The 21,411-nt window shown below is 31.2% G+C and overlaps 1 protein-coding gene across 1 annotated transcript in view; it reads left to right on the forward strand.

Moving 5' to 3' along the window:
* Positions 1–17,414: 17,414 nt before the first annotated feature.
* LOC124535039 overlaps positions 17,415–21,411 on the forward strand; it is a 52,366-nt gene continuing 48,369 nt past the window's right edge. The window contains exon 1 of the mRNA XM_047111063.1: positions 17,415–17,682. The gene's annotated coding sequence lies outside the window, so the exon portion shown is untranslated. The remainder of the gene's footprint in view (positions 17,683–21,411) is intronic.

Here is a 21,411-nt window from a genome sequence, read left to right on the forward strand (position 1 = left end):
ATGTTTACATATTTACCAACATTCATCTTGACAATATTATGATTAAATGTTGAAAAATTTCAAAATAAATAACATACCATGTATTTTAAAAGTATCGTATAAAAGAAACATAGCAAGAATTGTTTTGTTTTGTTTGAACAAAAAAAAAGGAAAAATAAATTTACAAAATATTCAATATATATATTTTTGAAATTTATTTATGCACTTTAAAACCGAAATCAACAGCTCGAGTAACGCTATTTTATAAACGCTGTTTCATACGAAAAAAATATATATAAAACCTTTTTTTCAGGACCTACATCCACTAAAAAAAAACGAAAAAATTATACTATTAAACGTTACTTTTAACGCTAACTTCCTTGGACGTATTTATAAGAAAATAAACCAGACATATCAATGTACATATATTTTTCAATTGAAATTTATTTATGCAATTTAAAACCGAAATCAACATCTCGAGTAACGCTATTTTATAAACGCTGTTTCATACGAAAAAAAAATATATAAAACCTTTTTTCAGGACCTATATTTATCCAATAAAAAAACGAAAAAAGTATAATGAAACAAGCAAAAGGAAACTCATAACGAACTCTCACGAAGCCATCGATGCAATAAAACCCACCTGAAATGAACCTCGTGCGCTGTCAAAGGTCATTGAAAGCGTATCGGATTTTCTGCAATCATATCTACTTTAAACATTTAGATCGTGACTCAGATAAATTACAAGTGTTCCAATAAACAACGTTAAATATAATAAATATTATTCAACCTGAAATATAAACGATTGTGTAAAACTTACTAACTTACTCAATTATGTCTTAAAAATATGATAATGATGTCGATATATTACTAACGTAATAATAATTTATTACGACAAAAAGCAAATGATACAACAAGAGGATAATTTAATGTGCCTATAACGTCATTAATTCATACCCCTCATAATGAACCTATTCCAATGAAAGTAGGAATAAAGATAAACTTACCATAGATTTATATATTTCATGCGATTTACTAATAACTCGGCTATATTGTACAGTCAGAGTAAGAAAACCTTCATCAGTTTTCAAATTCATTCAATTCGTTGCAAATTTAAATCAGTATTGATATATTCTACTGAATTTTCTAAATATGTCTGTCAGTGTCATATAAGGTCCCTGACCCATGTAAGGCCCAGTGCCTAATAAAGCCCACGTTTTAAATATCCTAAATTACAAATTCAAACCGATTGAGCTAACATCGTCGAGTGTCTAACCTTGAATGGCCACCGTTGCCATAGCTACCGCTTCGCTAAAGCGAACCTGTAGGATTGTGCAGGCAAAAGAAAGCAGCGCGTGAGATTTCTAGTAGGCGCTTATTAAATTTCGACGTACAAAAAAGTAAGTATTTTCAATATTATTTGGTGAATCTTTATTCTAATTATATATAGTGGTTTATTAGCATTTTATATACGTTGTTATTACAATTTAAGTTTCAAATTCAAATGTTATACACGTATTTATTTGTTTTTGTTAAGTTACTCCTCTAGCCTAGTAAGGCCCATCTGTAATCTACATGGGCCTTATAAAGATATATGGAACCAGTCGAAGAATCAGAACCTAAATTGAAGCCAAAACGTGCAAAATGGTCCGGGCACCAGATCACTTGTGTTGTGAGAGATATTAATGATGAAAACTGCAAGTCTTCATAAGAAGACTTCATCATTTTCCCTGCTGTCGATCCCTTGGTATATCAAGCCATGTGTTATGAAAGGTGACATAGCGGCTAAGTCACCTTTCATAATACTCATACAAACGCCAAATATTTTTAAGATTAACACAGTACGGACTACAAGTAACAAAAGATCTATTTGCAACAAGAAAGGTAAGCAAATCTTCTACGAGGCCAAAAGGAAGACTAAAGACCTCCAAAGGCAGAGGGCAGAAATCTGGAGTGACTAGAAAAAATCAGCAGTCATTGCTGGGACTTGGTTTTGTCATGCTTGCAAAGATTTACGGTTATTAAAAAGTTCCTATTTTATTTGATATATGTCATAATAAGGGCCGGGTATGGCCTTATTAAGGAATAGTGGTCAAAATAAGGCCCAAAACTCTCTTTTAAAAAAAAAGCTTATAGTTAATAGAAAACATTGTTTTTTTTAATCAAAATAAGTATGAATACATTGATTATTAAATGATTGATTAAATTAACACTTTTGTTTTATTTAAACATTCGTATTGTTTTTTTTGTACTTAAAAACAAATAAGGTGGGCCTTACATGGGTCAGGTACCTTATTCTCGATCGGTAAAGCATATTATCGCTCATACTGAGCACACCAAAATATATCTTAAGGTGACGAACCTTTTCTTACCGCGACTGTACACTATTAAGAGCTTATGATGATCATTATTAATAATATAATGCTATATTACAAACTCAAACTCAAACTCAAATAACTTTATTCAATATAGAAGCATTACACTTTCTTATTGATGGTCAATTGAAACACTACCACCGGTTCGGAAAAGAAAATACCCTGACCTGAGAAGAACCGGCGAAAGAAACTCAGCGGGTTTTTTTTTTTTTTATTTGTCTCATATATTATATAAACAATTTAATTTGAGATGAAATAGCCAGGAGGCGATCGTTTCGTTCCCAACACACACTCACTCAACTTATATCTACTTTAATTTTACTTCCAAAATCCCAATAACAGTTTTGTTCGACGTCATAACGCCATTTTTTCGCATAGTATCGCGTCACTTTGGTGTCAAATGTTATTCATAGGTCTTTTTTCTTTTATAGTTGGAATAGATTTTACGGACTTAGGTAATAAATTTATAACTGTTTAATGAATACATCTGTACATATAGTAAATTGGAGTGTCTGTTTGTAATATTAAAACACGTCACCTCATAAAACCACTCTGTGGAACCAGGTATCGCTGACGGTTTTTCCGAACCTATACGACTTGGAAACCTTCAAGAAAAGAGCGTACTCATTTCATAAAGGCTAATAACGCACCTGCAAGATCCCAGGAGTAGCAGATGTCAATGGATGGAAGTCACTTTTCATCAGATGTGCCTCCTGCTCGTTTGCCACCTATAACATAACAAAATGTCATGATAGTCTGTATGCAGCTTATTTATTTATTTTTCTATTATTCGAGATTATTTATTATCTCTTGATTGCATTTTTTTCTTTTGAAAGTAACATGACTCTTGATTTGAAAGCTATCGTTGAACATACAATAATTCACCATTGAAAATCCTTTCTCATATTCTGTTATGTGAAAGTAATAAGGCAAAAATCTTTAAATGATTCTTACATTAAAAAATCAACTCGAAATAATGAATATGATAGCCAACATCTCTCGCTCTTTCGTTTAAAAAAAAGACATTTGATTTTGTTCATTATAATAAAAGTAAATTAATTTTTTTATGATATAGGTTGGCAGACGAGCATATGTGCCACCTGATGACAAGTGGGCACCATATCCCATAGACAGTGACGCTGTAAGAACTATTAACTATTCCTTACAACGTCAATGTGCCACTAACCTTGGGAACTAAGATGTTATGTCCCTTGTGCCTGTAGTTCCACTGGCTCACTCACCCTTCAAACAATACTGAGTACTGTTATTTGGCGGTTGAATAACTGATGAGTGGGTGGGTAACCCAAACGGGCTTGCACAAAGCCCTACCAAGTCAAAAACATATGTACATTTTAAGTGTTTAGGTGAAGTAATAACTCGTTAAATATGCGTACTGAATGTTAAAATTCCTTCATAACAAATCATACTGCTTTTAACACCGCTTAAAGTAAACATATTATTTATATTAACTCTCATACTCATCCGAGTCGTTGTATTTGTTCGAATTTCATCCGGCAATCCTTAGTCGAAAGCCACTATTCAAGCTGCACCATCCCAGCTCATCATATCATGTTTGCTTACATAATATAAATATTACGAAGCAAATCTTCGTGCAAGTCACTTCCTCGGTAAGTCAATTGTTGGCTGTCAAACTTAACGACATAAAAGCGCCGATCACGTTTGATATCCAAACAGATCGAAAGAAATTTAAAAATCATTCATCATTCACGCAATAAAATCTCTTCCACCGAATTAAATTTTACTTCTCACTTTATTTACAACTCGCTTTCTTCAATACGATAACTTTGTATTAATACTTAGAGTTTCTTATTATTAACTCAGTATAGTACGACACAACTTAGAAGTCGCATCGGCAAAATTCGTAAAACCGATCACATCCGAATTAAGTACGCTATCCCAAATTATCAATATTTATTTCTCACAGGAATATGATCTTTGCAAAAACGTAATAACTTGTAATACCATATGACCTAATATATTCGTCAATTTGACGCATCGATTTACATCCATTTGCTTTCTCTGACGCGTGAATCTATAGCTTCGAATAGCATCGAATGGCGCGATAGGGAGCTATTTTTATTGGTTGTGTAAATCGCCAGTAATCGGTTTTATTTTTATTCCATTGCATTTTCCGATGCTACATCTAATTTGTGTCTTACTAGATATGTATATCTAGTATAAACAAACATTTAATAATATTTATGTTAAGATAAAAGCGCCGATCACGTTTAATATCTTAAAATCTATCTAGTATAAACATATGTATTATTTTATTTTATATTCAAAAGTCTACAAAATAAAATGACAATCAAAAATTATTATGTATATTTTTCATCATGTAGACACGGCATGCGTTTAATGGTAGTACCAATTAGCATCTAATCAATGACAGCAGCATAAAATTAATTTATTTATTTATTGAAATACTTTTTAAAAAAAAATTAAACAGGCTTCAGAACCGTCGGTGAAAATATCATAATTATATCGAATACTATTACACGTTAAACACATACATACGGTATAAAGGGGACTGGCTAAGAAAATTTACTCTAAATCTACTCTAAATGTCTTTCTTAGACATTATATATATTTTTATATGTTATAAAGGTTCCAAATTCGAATCCACGAACAATCTCGTCTTGAAATAAAAAAAAAAGTAATAAGAATCAAAATCAAAATAAAATTTATTCAAGTGGGCCTTTACAAGCACTATTGAATCGTCATTTAACAATTAAGTGATGCTACCACCGGTTCGGAAAGTAGATTCCACCGTGAAGAACCGGCAAGAAACTTAGTAGTTACTCTTTTTTGAACATTTAAAAAATACAATAATATTAGTTAAATACAATTATATATGTATGTAATGTATCCTGCCTGGAAGTCAACAGGTATTAATTCCAAGCTTTTTTTTATCATCTACAAAAAATAAATTGTTCTAGTTATATGTTTGGTATCTTGTCAGCATACAGGATATTAATTTAACATGAATATCGTTTATTTTTAATGTATAAATAAAATTTAATAGCATAAGACTGCCCAATACATAAAAACTATAAGCTATTGCAAGTTCGACCTTTTAAAGCAATGCGTCAAAATTAGTTACACCTTACAAAAAGTTCTGACACCATTTCCATCCGTTTTATTAACTTCACAGATAATATTTCAATTTCACAATCTTCTGTGCATATAATAAAATTTGAGTGTATGTTTGTAATATTAAAATGGCCCTTTTTATACACGATACATATACTAAAATAACATTTTTTACTATTTTTGTCGGTCTGTCTGACAGTCTGTTTGACGGGGCTTTCTCTGGCAGATAACTTATATAATAAGCAGTAACTTAGGCTACAATAATATATTTTTTGTTACATTCAAACGCGTACTAGGTAGCGGGCATAGCTAGTATGTCTATATAAAATAAATGTATAATTTCTAAATATTTTTTTACACATAACAATTATCCTTGAAATAATTTCGAAATTCGAATAACTGCATTCGTTTTCCCATTGAATCTTAAAATCGGAACGATATTCGATAACGAATTATTATCGATTGTATCGAATCACGAACCTCTCGATTTCAAATATGGTTATCGTTCCATCGCGTGATACATTTTTTTTCTACCAAAAACGATTAAATCCAGTTAACTTTATTAATTGAAACCTGAGAGAAATGTCAGTAGTTTAACAATGTGAGTTAACGAATGTTACCCCTACCAATTATATTCGCTTTTCACTTCACATTCAGTGCGAGATGAGAATAGTTATTTTATTATATTCAATTAAATTCGAAAACGCATAGTAACACTCGTTTGTTTGGCAATTGTAATTTAAATTACTTTGGTCGCTGATTAAAACCGATGACTATAACATCAGTTGTTTTTGTTCTCATATTTGAATTGGAATAATCGATTTTAATGAATACTTACGATGTTATAATACGACACAACTTAGATGTAGCATGTACAGCTTGGCATGTACAGCCAATATAAATAGCTCCGTATCGCGCTATTCGTCGCTATTGATTCTCGCGTCTGTTCAACCCGAGAAAGCAAGTGCATGTAAAACGACGTATCAAATTGACGAATATATTAGTTCATACGGTGTAACAATTTATTACGTTTGTTTAAAGATCATATTCGCATAAATAATAAATATTGATAATTTGAGATAGCGTACCTAACTTAATTCGGATGTGATCGGTTTTACGAATTTTGCCGATGCTACATCTAAATTGTATCGTATCTTTACGCATTTTAACTTTATGATTACTATTAAGATGCAAATATAACCTCGTGGTTAATGAACATATGGACTTTAAAGAGAGATCGTAGATTGAAATCAGAGGAATATCTACAGTGCAATGTATTTAACTTATTTTTACAATTGATCTCGTGTTCAGTCGTGGATTACAGACAGAAAAACAGCATGACAAATCAAATTAGAGTATGGTACTGAGTCTGACATAATTGGTTTGAATATATGTATATGTATTTATATAAAGTTAGGTTAAATCTATTAAGTAGAAATATAAAATATAAATTATTATATGAAATATTAATTAATTTGTTGATTCAACCAATAAACAAATATAATACGTTTATTTATAAACTATACCTAGTCGAGAGCCCGTCACGGCTCTCGACTAGGTATAGTTGTCTAAAAGTTTTAAGGCCTGAATCTTAATGTTTGACATCGAGTTCAAACTCGACAAGAAAAACTGAACTTTTATGTACTAAGGTTGTGTATACAATTCATTTCGTGCTCGGCAATGTAGGAAAACATTGTGAGGAAACCTGCATATTTCTAATTTAAGAGAAATTCTATCACATTTCTATCCACCAACTTGTATAACGTGTCGGAATCATCTTCAAACCTTCTCCTCAAAGGAAGAAAAGAAGTTAGCCCGATTGAGGAAAGTATACAGGCTATTACTTTTGTAAGTCATCTCGTATGTCAGCAATGGGACGTTAGCAAACTTCTTATCGAGAAATAATAGTACGGGACACGTTCTCGGTGACATATTACAAAGGTGATTAGCGGGAAATGAACCTTGTGATACCGACATTCGAAATCTGTGGTCGAGGAAGAATTGACAAATTCACCTAATATTTCACCTTCTTGTGTGTCTCTAGAACTTCTGTAGAATAATATCTTGAGCGCTTTTTGCTATGTATAATTATTAATTATTAACAGACTGTTTTAACATCTCATTTCATATATACATACATACATTTTGTTTTTATTGTTACATATTTGATAATTAAGAGAATTACAAAAATATGATTTTTACTCCTATATCGTATATATAATATAAAATAAATTGCATATTCATACATAGTCATTGTAAACATTTTCTTATCCTGTGTTGAAATTCTGAATGATAGAAATATTAAAAAAATTAGAGCTCACATCGAAAGAACATTGATAAATAAGGGATATTACTTAGTACAAGATTGTATTAAAGATAAAAAAGCATAGACTGAATCATGTTGTATTTATGAACATCGAGGCCGGATATACCTATAAAAAAAAATGTTATTTTTATAATAGAGTATTCTATTATAAAAATAGTTCTTCTCAGTAGAATCAACTGTCCGAATAGGTTAACATTCAATTCAATACCATAATAATAATTTGATTATCATTTAAATTGTATGATTTAATTAAAATAATTTTAACTATATTCAATTCAATGTTGAAATTTGAATTCAGAATACTAAAAATACATTCGCAATTCACCAATTTATTACCAAAACCTGTCAATAGATTTAAAACGATCTTATTTATTGTCAGTGCTGGTTATAACAAAATAACTTACACAAACATAAGGAAAATACGATTTTATTTAATCTCACTGATGGCAATTTGACGTTATAAAGAATAGTTTACACTATCAACTGTCTTTATTATTTTACTACACAAGCAAATAGAAAACACAAAATTAATTTAATTTAATTTCTTTTAAATAAATAATGAACCTTATTAGTTCATAATTGTGACCCATAATAGGTTATTAAGGAAGGTTATTGAATACAAAAGATCATTGAACTGTAAATTATATAAACAGATAGTGATCACAAAATAGTTTGCAACGTACAATTTACGGTTCATAAAGAAATAAGTATGTCGCTAATCTATAACGAGTCAAGCATTAAATTGCTTCAAAGTTGAATTCAACTGTTATTCTAATTGCACTCAACGATACAAATGTTACAATATTATATCTTTCAAAACATTATAGCTGAGAAATGTTACGATATTTGTACGAATGTTGCACAAACGACGCCCTATTGCGGCCTGACGTGTTTTTACCATCACCCATAGACAATGACGCTGTAAGAAATATTAACTATTCCTTAAATCGTCAATGCGCCACTAACCTTGGGAACTAAGATATTATGTCTTTGTGTCTGTAGTTACACTGGCTCACTCACCCTTTAAACCGGAACACAACAATATTGTGTACTGTTGTTTGACGGTAAAATAACTGATGAGTGGGTGGTACCTACCCAGACGGGTTTGCACAAAGCCTTACCATCAAGCAAACTGTGCGGTACAGTGACGTCCATGTAACCAATTTCAAGCAACAACAACAACAGCCTATAAATTTCCCACTACTGGGGTAAGGCCTCCTCTCCCTTTGAGGAGAAGGTTTGGAACATATACCAATGCTATTTCAATGCGGGTTCCATACATATGTGACAGAATTTTTATGACACATACAGGTTTCCTCATGATGTTTTCCTTCACCGCCGAGCACGAGATGAATTATAAACACAAATTAAGCACATGAATATGTCTTGGTGCTTGCCTGGGTTTAAACCCGTAATCATTGGTTAAGATACACGCGTTCTAACTACTGGGCCATATCGTGCTCAATTACAATTTCAAGAATACCGGCCAATCTTAAAGAAGTCTTGCTAACTACATAAGACATTATAGTGCTAGAATATACGATAAACTCTTATAATCAGATGGGGCGGCAAATCCAACACAACTAAAAATGTTCAGCTGAGGACCAATAGCTTTAGGTTTTTACGAAACCGGGTAGTGTGCACTACCCATTTCCAAACTACAGGTTGCTACTGATATTGTTTCAACAGAAAAATGCGATTATAAGGGGCCGATCTGGTGTTCGAACTTAGTAGTTACGACCTTATAGATACGTTACCATTGGTACGTAACCATACCACGAGTATACCACACCACCACGCCATAGCGGCTTGCAAAATAAGTTCGGTAGAATTTCATAATTATTTTTATTCTTTGAAAATTTAATGGCCCTTGTCCATGTTACAGCTCGCCATCTGCGGTTTAGTTTCACGTAATACACTGCGCTATCTCAGCTCTTTTATATAACACGAGTCTTAAAGTCTAACCATCTTAAACAATTTATCTTTAGATTTCCTGGAGCGAGAGGATACAATGAGGATATGTTACAAGCTCTGTGACGTCACTGGTAACATATTACGTTTATTAGTTAAATGGTAACATTTTTATTAAAATAAAAACTGCAAGTGTAAGTAGCTGGAAACAGTTAATGAGCCATAAGATATACAGAATAGACAGAATACTAAAAATACATTCGCAATTCACCAATTTATTACCAAAACCTAGAGCCATAAGATCTTTTTTTAACCTCATTAATTATTAATAATTAATAAGCACTTGTTTGTAAAAGCTATGGTTCAGTGACAAGGCGGATATCGCTCGTTTAAATATAATTATGTTTATACTTTTTACTCGTAACAATCATCTTCCACATCTGTATCAAACTAGTATCAGCTACAAATTTAAGTAGAACAAGTTAGCTTTGCATTGGGATTTTTACAGGATCTCCTTTACTTGTCTGTATTATATTTATGTTCTATAAAATTGTCGTAATTATATTGCAAAAAATAGATCGAAATATGTCCAAAGTTAAAATTCAAATTTAGATAATTTAAACTGCCAAATCTAAAATGTATGTATCCGACCCCTCGTATTGTTGGTGTTTTCGTTAACAATCACAACAATATTATATTTACCATCAATAATTTCGCAGCGCACGCCAAATAAATATATTTATAATTTTTTGACACCTCGTGTTACATTGTTGCTTACCTAGAAGAGATCCTCTATGTAGCTAAGGTCACCAAAGTTTTACGAATCTTTTATTAAGGCTGAATCTATGTTGCATTTATTTATTTTCTCCATATGGAGTACAACAACATATAAAGTAAATATTTATCTCTCTGGAATAAATTAGCTATCCCTAATTGAAAAAAAAAAATTAAAAACGTTTGAGGAATTTTTTGAATATATAAAACGAATTCTACAATCAATCAAATGTCTCCTAATTAACAAACACACCCGGAAAAAAACTTCTGATACGTTTTTCTGCGAACGTACGAGAAGGCTCATCTCAGGCTCGAGGTCAAAAGTCAATAATTCATATTTGTCTGTTATTCAATATTAACGTAAATTATTAGTAAAATTGTAACATAACCACGGCAGGGAATTTATTCAAAAATGAAACAAATGAAACCACGTTCACACAAACACACATCACAAACAGTTATTAACAGATAAAACAGTTGCCTATATGTATTCAGAGTTCTGGGTCTGAGAATCAATTATTGTAAAACAATATCAAGTTAACCGTTATTAATTCATATCATGAAACGGATCCCACATAAACCAGCATAATTAATGGATACAAGCCTTATCGTACTCGCCGTATTGACTGTTTAATGTTTACACTTTGGAAGAGTTTTGTATTTATGGATCCCAAAACGATATTTGAATATAAAAATACAAACGACTGTTACTTTAAATCTTCAGTTCATTCAAATTTTAAAATTCGAATCAGCAATGCAATACTCTTGGAATTCACTGACATTTCATATTCGTTTTCTGATTTTCGTGAGTTTCGAGTTCGATCATCGCTTAAATATGTTGATTAAATGTGAAAAAAACGAAATAGATTGATTTGAGATAAAAACAATTTATTCATGAATAAATAATCAACATGAATCGAAGGTACAAAGTTACTTTACGGTCATTCGCAGTTAAATATACATTAAGAACCGAACGCCTGAATTGAATCCTGCACCTAAATCATTATTGATGAATGAATCAAGTCCTTCTTTAAATTGGATTACGGACTGAAATCTTTTTGGCTACGTGAAATCATAATCATTCATTGCTTCGTCTATGTGCTAACAGCCTCTTCTTATAATGTAGCTTGGTGATCTAGAAAATTTACCACCAACAATGGCCAACAGTGTTGTAAGAAATGCTTACAACTTTAAGATCGCCAATGCTCCACCAACTTTGGAAACCAAGATATTCTTACCCATTCATACGTCAAACCGCAACACAACCTAACGAATTCTGCTATTTGACGAAAAAAAAATTGATATGTGAGTTGGTACCTATGTGGTTATCCAAAGGTAGAAATAAGAAAAACTGTAATATTAAATTTGAAAAAAGAAGTGATTACCATAATACCTCGAAGGAAATTGTACCATAAAATTACAAGAAATAAATAATAACCGTAACAATAAAAGTTAAACATTGAAACAAGTTCATAGCCGGGTCCTCCCTGCACGATATTCAAATTAAGATTTGAGATGAAACAGTCACATTAAGACTAATGTTCCAATCATCATAGCGCTTTATAGCGCTATTTAATGATATAACATTCTGATATGCGTTCTATATAATGTGCGGTCTAGTAAATCAAGTTTATTAAATCATTTTAAAATCGATTTTTTTTTCTTTTTAATAGAAAGCATTTCAGCCTGATGATAAGTGACTCAGTGCGTAAATGTTTGTAGTGTCAATTGTGACATTTAATATGACTTAGTAACTGAAAATCTTTGTGTTATTCGACCGATTTTTTTAGTTTCAGGCGGGAACCTCTAAATTCCAATTTTGATTGTGCTCCATAGCTGGAAAAATACCTAAAACTGTCGATCCTGATAAACTACCAATACATGTGTGTTAGCGCTTCTCGTCACACTTTTCCATCAAATATATTCCGCGCAGGCTCTCATGAGAATAGTAGCCTTGAGTGAAGGATATTACCCATTTTTTTCACATTACATTGCTAAAGTAAAAACACACACAATGATCACCTTCAATTAGTAACAATAGAAGACGACTAATTAAAAAAAGCCTTTCCGAAAAGTGAATAATTGGATAGGATCTACATAAGTACCTACAAATATAACGCCAACGCAAGAATTGTATTCATTTCGTCTTCATATAAACATACGAATTATGTTTCTAAAGGTACTTATGACTTTTTCATTTATTCTTTATTATATTTTAATCAAAAGACATTTAAATTGAATTTTTTGAAAAAAGCAATCAAAATAGTAAAAAATATACATCGCATAAAGTGAAGCGATGTTTCAGTGGATGATAACGTTAAGTGGAGTGTTTGCTTTTACCGCCGTACATAAACAGAAACAATGAGTTCATTCCGAGAACAATTTACAATTAGTGCCTGCACGTTCTTGTTTATTATGTTCTTTAAACAATGTTACTTCTTCGCTATTATGTAACTTTTTAGAATTTTTAACTTTAATTTTAGATTTTATACCATAATTCTCACACTTGTAAATAGTTTGAGGTCGTATATGACATAAGAACTACAATATAGAACGACTTGACACTCTAGCTGTAACTCGTAGTTTATTCGTGTTATATAAGTGTTTTAAATGCCTTTTCTTTTTTATATAAATAGCTATGTAACGTGTTGTTTAATTGGTTTAGATTTATAGTAGTATTCTTAGGGGTGTAGCCTTTATTGGTTCGTTCTTTTACCGCCATAGCTAAAACCTAAGGCAAATATTAAAGGCTTACTTAGCAGCCTAGGCGTTGGAGTGTCATAGTTAACTGCGTACTAAATTTCATGGCGGTTCATTATTATTACAAAAAAGAAATCACCGGTTTTAAGTAAGAAGGTAATCAGGGGTCATATTAAATCATCAAGTGTTTATAAATGTCATTGATATGTATAAAAAAAAACAGAATGACATTTTAATGTTGAAAAAGTGTAACTACTGAGTTTCTTGCCGTTTCTCCTAGTGTCCGAACCGGTGATGGCTTCACGTAATATAGTGATGTGATATGAGTAAAAGCCTATTTAATATAGTTGTTAAATGATGATTCAGAAGTGCTTGTAAAGCACTACTACTACTTGCATAAAGTATATTTTGATTTTCTTTGACGACAAAAAAAGGTTACCTAAAAGAGTATTTACTAGTTGCAACCTTGTTTTAATACTAGGAACACGTTTTCTAATTTCAAATAAAAAAATTCAAATACTATGTGATACTACCCTCTTATCTTCTCAAATAATAAATAAAGTTTCCAATACGAAATAAAGATCAACGATATTATTATTCCGCAATTTTCTCTTAAATAGTAGTTTAACTATCTCTAGTTAGTTTAATACTTTGTTAAGTGGTTTTGTTTCATTCGATGTGAAAGTATCAACTGCTTAATGTAGTCATTATCTTAGCCTCAAGAGTCGTTAGTTCATTGACACCATAATTTGCTCGCAAAATGTTTCAGATATTTATAAGGGCATAATAAATTGTGGATTAAAAACATGTATGCATTATATGTAATGAAACGTGAGTCTACAATCGAGAGTGTTACTCACGTTTTATAATTATACATTGAATAATTTCACACTTCTGTCTGTATTATATTACAAATCATCATATAGTTACAATTTCAAATATATTGTAATCGAGAAAGGTTCATTGATGATTTTTTTCGAGCGTCTTTATTTTAACCCGCGTACTTCGACTTTTTAAATTTGTCAATCAAATCAAATCAATTTTTTTTTCAAGTAAACTTCACAACGAAGCGTTTTTTAACCGTCGCTAAAATTAAATACTACCTTCGTTTTGGAAAGCAACTTCTAGCGAGAAGAAACAGCAAGAAACTCATAGTTGATCTTTTCAAATAAACAGATTTACAATGCTGTTCTTTACAATAATTAGTATCCTGTGATGGAACCCGAGACTAACTCCAGGCGTTTTTTTCTAAAAAGTACTCTATTAATGAATAATTATGTACAATGATAATATGTTTACATATTGTATTTTTTATTTATTTACAAGAGAAGGATACTAATAACATACTATAGAAAAGTATATAGTAGGTATATACCTATAAATAATTGCATTAATTTCGAATAAAACATTATTGGGACTTTACGTGAAGACTTCTCATTGATAACACGTAATATACATATAATGTATACCAATTAATCGAATATTTGATAAAATTATTTTATATTATTAATAAATATATACGATTCTATATACGTGTACTTAGAATTGTATATGTTTATCACATGCATATATTTGTTGAAAAAGAGCACGAGCAAGAGTTTATTTTGACGCTTCCTCTGGCTAGAATCTAAATTACAAACAGATTCTCACTCAACTATAAAACAAATCAAAATATTCTTTACTCAAATAAGCAATAGTTCTTTTAAATCGTCATGTAATGAGTTAAATATAAAGCTAACACCGGTTCGGAAAATAGATTCTACCGAGAAAACCGGCTATATTATAATTAGCTACTCATTTCCACCATTTTAAATACAGAGTTTATGTTAATCAATTACGATTATATAATACTAGTTGATGTCCGCGGCTTCTCTCGCGTTTTAGGGTTTGGTTGTCACATAGGCAAAAAATGAGCTGAGATGGCCGAGTGGTTAGAACGCGTGCATCTTAACCGATGATTGCGGGTTCAAACCCAGGCAAGCACCGCTGATTCATGTGCTTAATTTGTCTTTATAATTCATCTCGTGCTCAGCGGTGAAGAAAAACATCGTCAGGAAACCTTCATATGTCTAATTTCATCGTAATTCTGCCACATGTGCATTCCACTAACCGGCATTGGAACAGCGTGATGGAATATGTTCCAAACCCTCTCCTTAATGGAAGAGGAGGCCTTATCTCAGCAGTGGGAAATATGCAGGCTTTTACTTTACTTTACTATAGGCAAAAAAGTAGCCTATGTTCCTTGCAGTTTCAGTTTGCTACATAACAAATTTTATCAAATTCCGTTCATTGGTTTAATCGTGAAAGAGCGATGTGCAGACAGACGGATAGAGTTACTTTTACATTTATGATATTATCATAGAGAACCTGGCTTGATTTCAAATAATACTAAGTCAATACATTTTATCATTAATATAATCTGTTATTGAATAATATGCCTTAATCATATGAGATTAAAGTTTATCAAAAGGCCAAGTTGAAACCTTTATGACGATTCTAAAATAGAAGCCTCCGTAAAGTAGTTTTTGTTTCTATTAATTATGATCTATTGCTGTGTTTCAGTTTGAAAGACGAATAGGCCTATGTAATTATAAACACAATTGACATACCACTTCAAATCCCACGGTATTGAGAGTGTAGAATTTGTGTACATTACTTTCATTGCTTGTATACACAGAGAGACTAGATGACTCAGTGGTTAGAGCGCGTACATGTTAACGGATTGTGAGTTCAAATCCAGACCAGCACCACTGAATTTTAATGTCCTTAACTTGTATTTATTATTCATCTCGAGCTCGACAATTATCGAAATTCTGTTATGTGAATCAACCAACCCGCACTGGAGGAGCGTGGTGGAATATACTCCTAACTATCTCCTCAAACGGTAAAAAGGCCTTAGCCCAGCAACGGGGTAATTAATAGGCTATTAGAGTTATACACAGATATGATCGCTCATCGTCAAAAGGTTAACATGACTTGTGATGACCAATAGCATCAAGTGTTCCTTATCCGCCAAACAATATAAAAACATTATTTTTATGGTAGAATAATACTTATGTACAATATTATAATTATACATATAATTAAACACTGTATGTCTTAATTTACAAAATAACCTGTGATAGCATATTGGTGTAAATCCGCAGTTAATTTTAACTTATGTAATTGATTTCATAATATTAATTTTGTTGGCCATAGATATATTAAAAAGATTGGTATTTTTATGTTTTATTTATTGAAACATAACACAAAAATCTAATTATAGCTATCTCTAAGTACGAATTGTTATACAGAGCCTGTCATGCTATCAATTTTATTTATCTTTTTATACAAAATAATAACTTATTGAGAGCAATTACTACTTTAAACGAGATCAACTTCCTCATTTTAAATTCAACAAAAAAAAAATCAATACATTTTGATAACTTATATTAGACACTTTATAAAAGCAAAGCCTAACATACTTCTGGTATAAGGTATTAAATGTTATTAATAAAATCATTGCATAGTATAAAACAAAGTCGCTTCCTCTGTCCCTAAGCCCCTTTCTATGCTTAAATCTTTAAAACTACGCAACGGATTTTGATGCGATTTTTTTCAATATATAGAGTGTTTCTAGAGGAAGGTTTTTGTACGATAAAGAAACACTGATAATTTTAGAGGTTTCTAATTGAAATGTCGTAAATAAATAAAATAAACAAATTCTGTAGTATATTTAGTATCAGCATTGCACTCGTGCGAAGTCGGGGCGGGTCACTAGTATTTAATATATCCGTCCAATATCACGAAAGTATCTCATACTAGTCGCATCGGGTAAAAAGGTGTATAGAATCTAGTTCTACTACGCATTGGAATGCACTCATATACTTATATGGCTTCAGTGCTATGTATTATATAACGGTAAAATTAATCCGTAATAAATACAGGGGTATTCTTAATTTAGTTACATAATAATAAACATATGAGTTTTACGTGATTTGAAATTAAGTGAATGATTATTTTAGGATGTTATAACCAATCGCTTACATTTCGAGTGACTGCTATCGTTAACGGTATTATTTGAACTTGCACTTTCAAAACGCAATGAATGGGTGAACAACTCAGCCACTTTCTCTGTCCGACATGTTACCGATGACGGCTCTATAGATTCCCTGTCTATTAGAGCTTCTTCGTTGTTTTTTTTTTCTTTTTTAATTTCATTCGTGACGTCACAGCGATTGTACTGCTTCAGCTGGCGGTCATTTGCGTTCTAACATGAGACGATGTCAGCCGTACCTGACGCTACAATAGACCATAACAGTTACAGAGACGCGTGAGTCTGCGTTTAAAACTCGAAGGTTTTGCACGACAAAATACTGGATTTTAGTTTGATATTGGACGTTTACCGCGCGTTATCGTTACGTTTCGTTTATTTTGATTTGTTTGATAAGAAGTTTGTTTTTGTGATACGACTTCGAAGATCACCGGCGTTTGGAGGAAATGGGGCGTCATTAGTGTAAAAAGGTAAGTTCGGAGAGTGCTCTTTCTTAATAACGACCGTTTTTGTTTTTCCCGTAATGACTATCGCTTTGCGGAGTTAATAAAGTACTTGAATATTTCGAAATAATCAATCTTCTTCCTAGAGAGGTTTATTGTTTTTTTTTTCTCATTACAAGCAGTGACTTTCAAAACTAATGCGTTTCATTAAAATACTTAACTCATATTTACAAAATATGTTTATATAAATCTTACTGATAAGATTTATTATGTTGGTACCTATTAATAAATTATATAGAATTTATTTATTGCACATATTTTTAATGAAATAACTGTAGTTTTAAATATATATCAGATTCATATACATCTAATATGTACCGTACTTAGTTGCTTTTTATATACCAGATAATATTCCCAAAAAAAATATATTAAGTTCAAAAATCGAATCAAAATATATTTAATTCAAATACTCATTACTTTCATGAAAACGTTTCATATATAATAATTTTATAAGATTCCATTAAGTTTTATATTTAATAAAACTACTAGTAAAATAACATTTAGATTCTATGCACTTTTGAGTTCTCTCAAAAAAATAATTCTGTATCCATGTTTTAATTTATAAAAAAATTAATAATAATAAAATTCTTTATAATGTTCTCTGGTAATTAGTTTGTTTATTTATTACATGCAACAATATTGAACTGATGAAAATAATTGAGTCTATTGTTATCTATCTTATATGCCTAAGTGGGTATTTTTTTCATAACATTAAAAAATCTCTTTCTCGTATACAATATCCAAGCTGAAATTTAAAATTAAAAAAAGTAAACTAACAGCCTGTAAATTACCCACTGCTGGACTAAGACTTCCTATTCCATTAAGGAGTAGGTTTGGAACATATTCCACCACGCTGTTCCAATGCGGGTTGGTGGAATGCAAATGTGGCAGAATTTCAATGAAATTAGACACATGCAGGTTTCCTCACGATGTTTTCATACACCGATGAGCACGAGAAGAACTATAAACACAAATGAAGCAAATATATTTAGTGGTGCTTGCCTGGGTTTGAACCCGAAATCATCGGTTAAGATGCACGCGTTCTAACCACTGGGCCATCACAGCTAAAATTTACTATGAATAATGAAATGTTCACACAAAAATATTTTTTTATCAAGTAAAACACTCAATAATATTTATTTCAAAACATAATAGTAACATTATGTGAAATATCAATGAAATATAAGTAAACTATTTCATAATCGATGCTGTAACATACTCTTACGATATTTACATTGCGCAAATAGATACATTATTTTGAAACGAATCTTTCTTAAGAACCAATGATACAAGTCTTCATATAAGTACTCGTGTTTACAATTATAACAAGTAAACAGTAATATTGACACGTTCTTTAGTTCAAGTTATTTGAAAACGACGGATATCAAAAATAGTTGCTTGAGGTAAGCAATTTCATTTGTTTCTTATAAATATTTTGTGTTTAATATATTGTCATTCTATTATGTAATATTGATTGTATAAAATACATTGGTTTTTATACCTAAACTTATGAGAAATGAATACTCAATGTTTCAAAAGTTAACGTCTCGTAAGGGAATACCTGCTGTCCAAATCCCTGTTCCAAAACGTGTTGGTATCCATGTGTCAGAATATCATTCGACTCATGTAGCTTTCATATTTTTTCTTTTATATCCAAGAAAGGGATGAAATATACACACTAATTACGTGTATAAAAACTCCTTGGTCCGTTTAGATTGCAAGCATCAGTCTTAAAAAAATATATTTCATTGACTGTTTGTAAGCCTAGATATACAGAATCGAAAACAATAGTGACCAATAGTTGGGCACTAAGTACACTCACTAGTAAAGTAGATACAAGCGTAGGTGTCACACACACACACCAAGATAATAAAGTTGGCTCAAGTTAGTTGGTTTTAGTTCGTAGCCTTACATTCTTTCTGGATGATGTTTATATATAATTATTATTCTAAAAGTTTATAATAAAAGTCAAGAGTATTTCTGAGTTCTTGTCATTTCTACTTCACATGTGAAATTTATTTAATAATATGTGTGTATATATATACCTTCATAATCCATACTATGAAAGAGTTATTCGTTTTCTTTGTTTTGGTAGAATCGACATTCCGATCCAATTTATAGCTCCGCGTTTAATTAATTTTATCAAATAGCTCATAGCTGTTCGAAATTGTTTGCAAAAGCCTACTTGAATGAAGTTTATTTTGTTCAAAGGCTATGTAATACAAACAAGTATATAAGAAGCTATAAAATCAATTAGTATATGGTTATATAATATTCTTCTCTTACATAGCTTACATTTTTTTTATTATATCTAAATCAAAAGATTAATTTTCTTTATACCTAACTTATATATTTATAGAAAGATTTGGTGTATTATATGGTTACCAAATTAAAATTACTACACGATGACGGACTAGAAAATAGTAATCAGTTAAACTACAAAAACGCGCGAAAGCGTCCATTTTGAGTTTCGTCACAGATTATACATACTCAACTTATCAATTAATGAATAAATATGAGACAACATCACATACATCTCTGATCCCAATGTAAGCTAAAGTAATTGTGTTATTGAAAATCAGAAGTAACGACGGTACCACAAACACAGACCCAACACAACATTTAAACTAATGATAATCTAAATCGACTCGGCTGGGAATCGAACCCGCGACCGAGGAGTGGCGTACCCATGACGGTGTACACAACACTCGACCGCGGAGGTCGTCAAATTGTTGATATAATTTGTATAATTTTGATTATCTATGGCCAGTCGCCGAATACTTTACAGTACAAAGTTTCTTTCAAAATCGTTTTATCTTAGAAACATAAATTTATAACTTTCGCGTTTATAATTAGTAATATATAATAAATATGTATAATGTATATTATGATGCTTGTAAGCATTGTAAGTATTATGGTTCCGCTGTGATGGGCGAAAATTTTTTATCGCTGATTTAAACAAACCATTTCATGGCGTGGCATAGTTAGGTATTTAAGTAATTTATTGCACTATGTGGGCTTATCGCATTCTTAACCAACCTTTAAGTGAACAAAACGTTAGATATTATTAAGTGTTCCAGATAATGGCAATACCTTTATTTGTAATAAATATATATGTAACGATTAAAATAATAATACAATCAGGGTCACTTATATTTATTATGTTTATTCGAGTAGGCTGCAAGCAATTTTGAATCGTCATTTAACAATTAAGTGAACCAGCGGTTCAGAATGTATTTTCTACGGAGAAGAACAGGCAAGAAACTGATTAGTTACTCTTTTTCAACATTTAAAAAATACAGTCATGTTGTTAAATACTATTATATATGTGTGTAATATATCATTAATTGTTAGGTTAGTGATTATCCATGACAATACAAAAAATACTTAGCAGTAAAATATTTATGAATCAACCACACCTACGTAATTGTAAGAAACCAAAATATTTGCGACACAATGTTAAGCTACAGCCACACTTTCGCCTAACTGTAATAAAACATTCGTCAACACTTCTAAGACAAATTACGTTCATTTCTCAAAATAAAAGAACTTCAACGGATATACTTTTCTAATAAATTAAAACATCAGTATCCGAGACTGAAATGTTATCTCATTTATCAACATATGAGGCTTTTATCGTTATAAAAAAAAAGTAAAGGAGGTTCAATATGTTTTTATTTTACAATAATTTACAAT

Source organism: Vanessa cardui, chromosome 14, assembly GCF_905220365.1.
Source record: "Vanessa cardui chromosome 14, ilVanCard2.1, whole genome shotgun sequence".
NCBI lineage: Eukaryota > Metazoa > Arthropoda > Insecta > Lepidoptera > Nymphalidae > Vanessa > Vanessa cardui.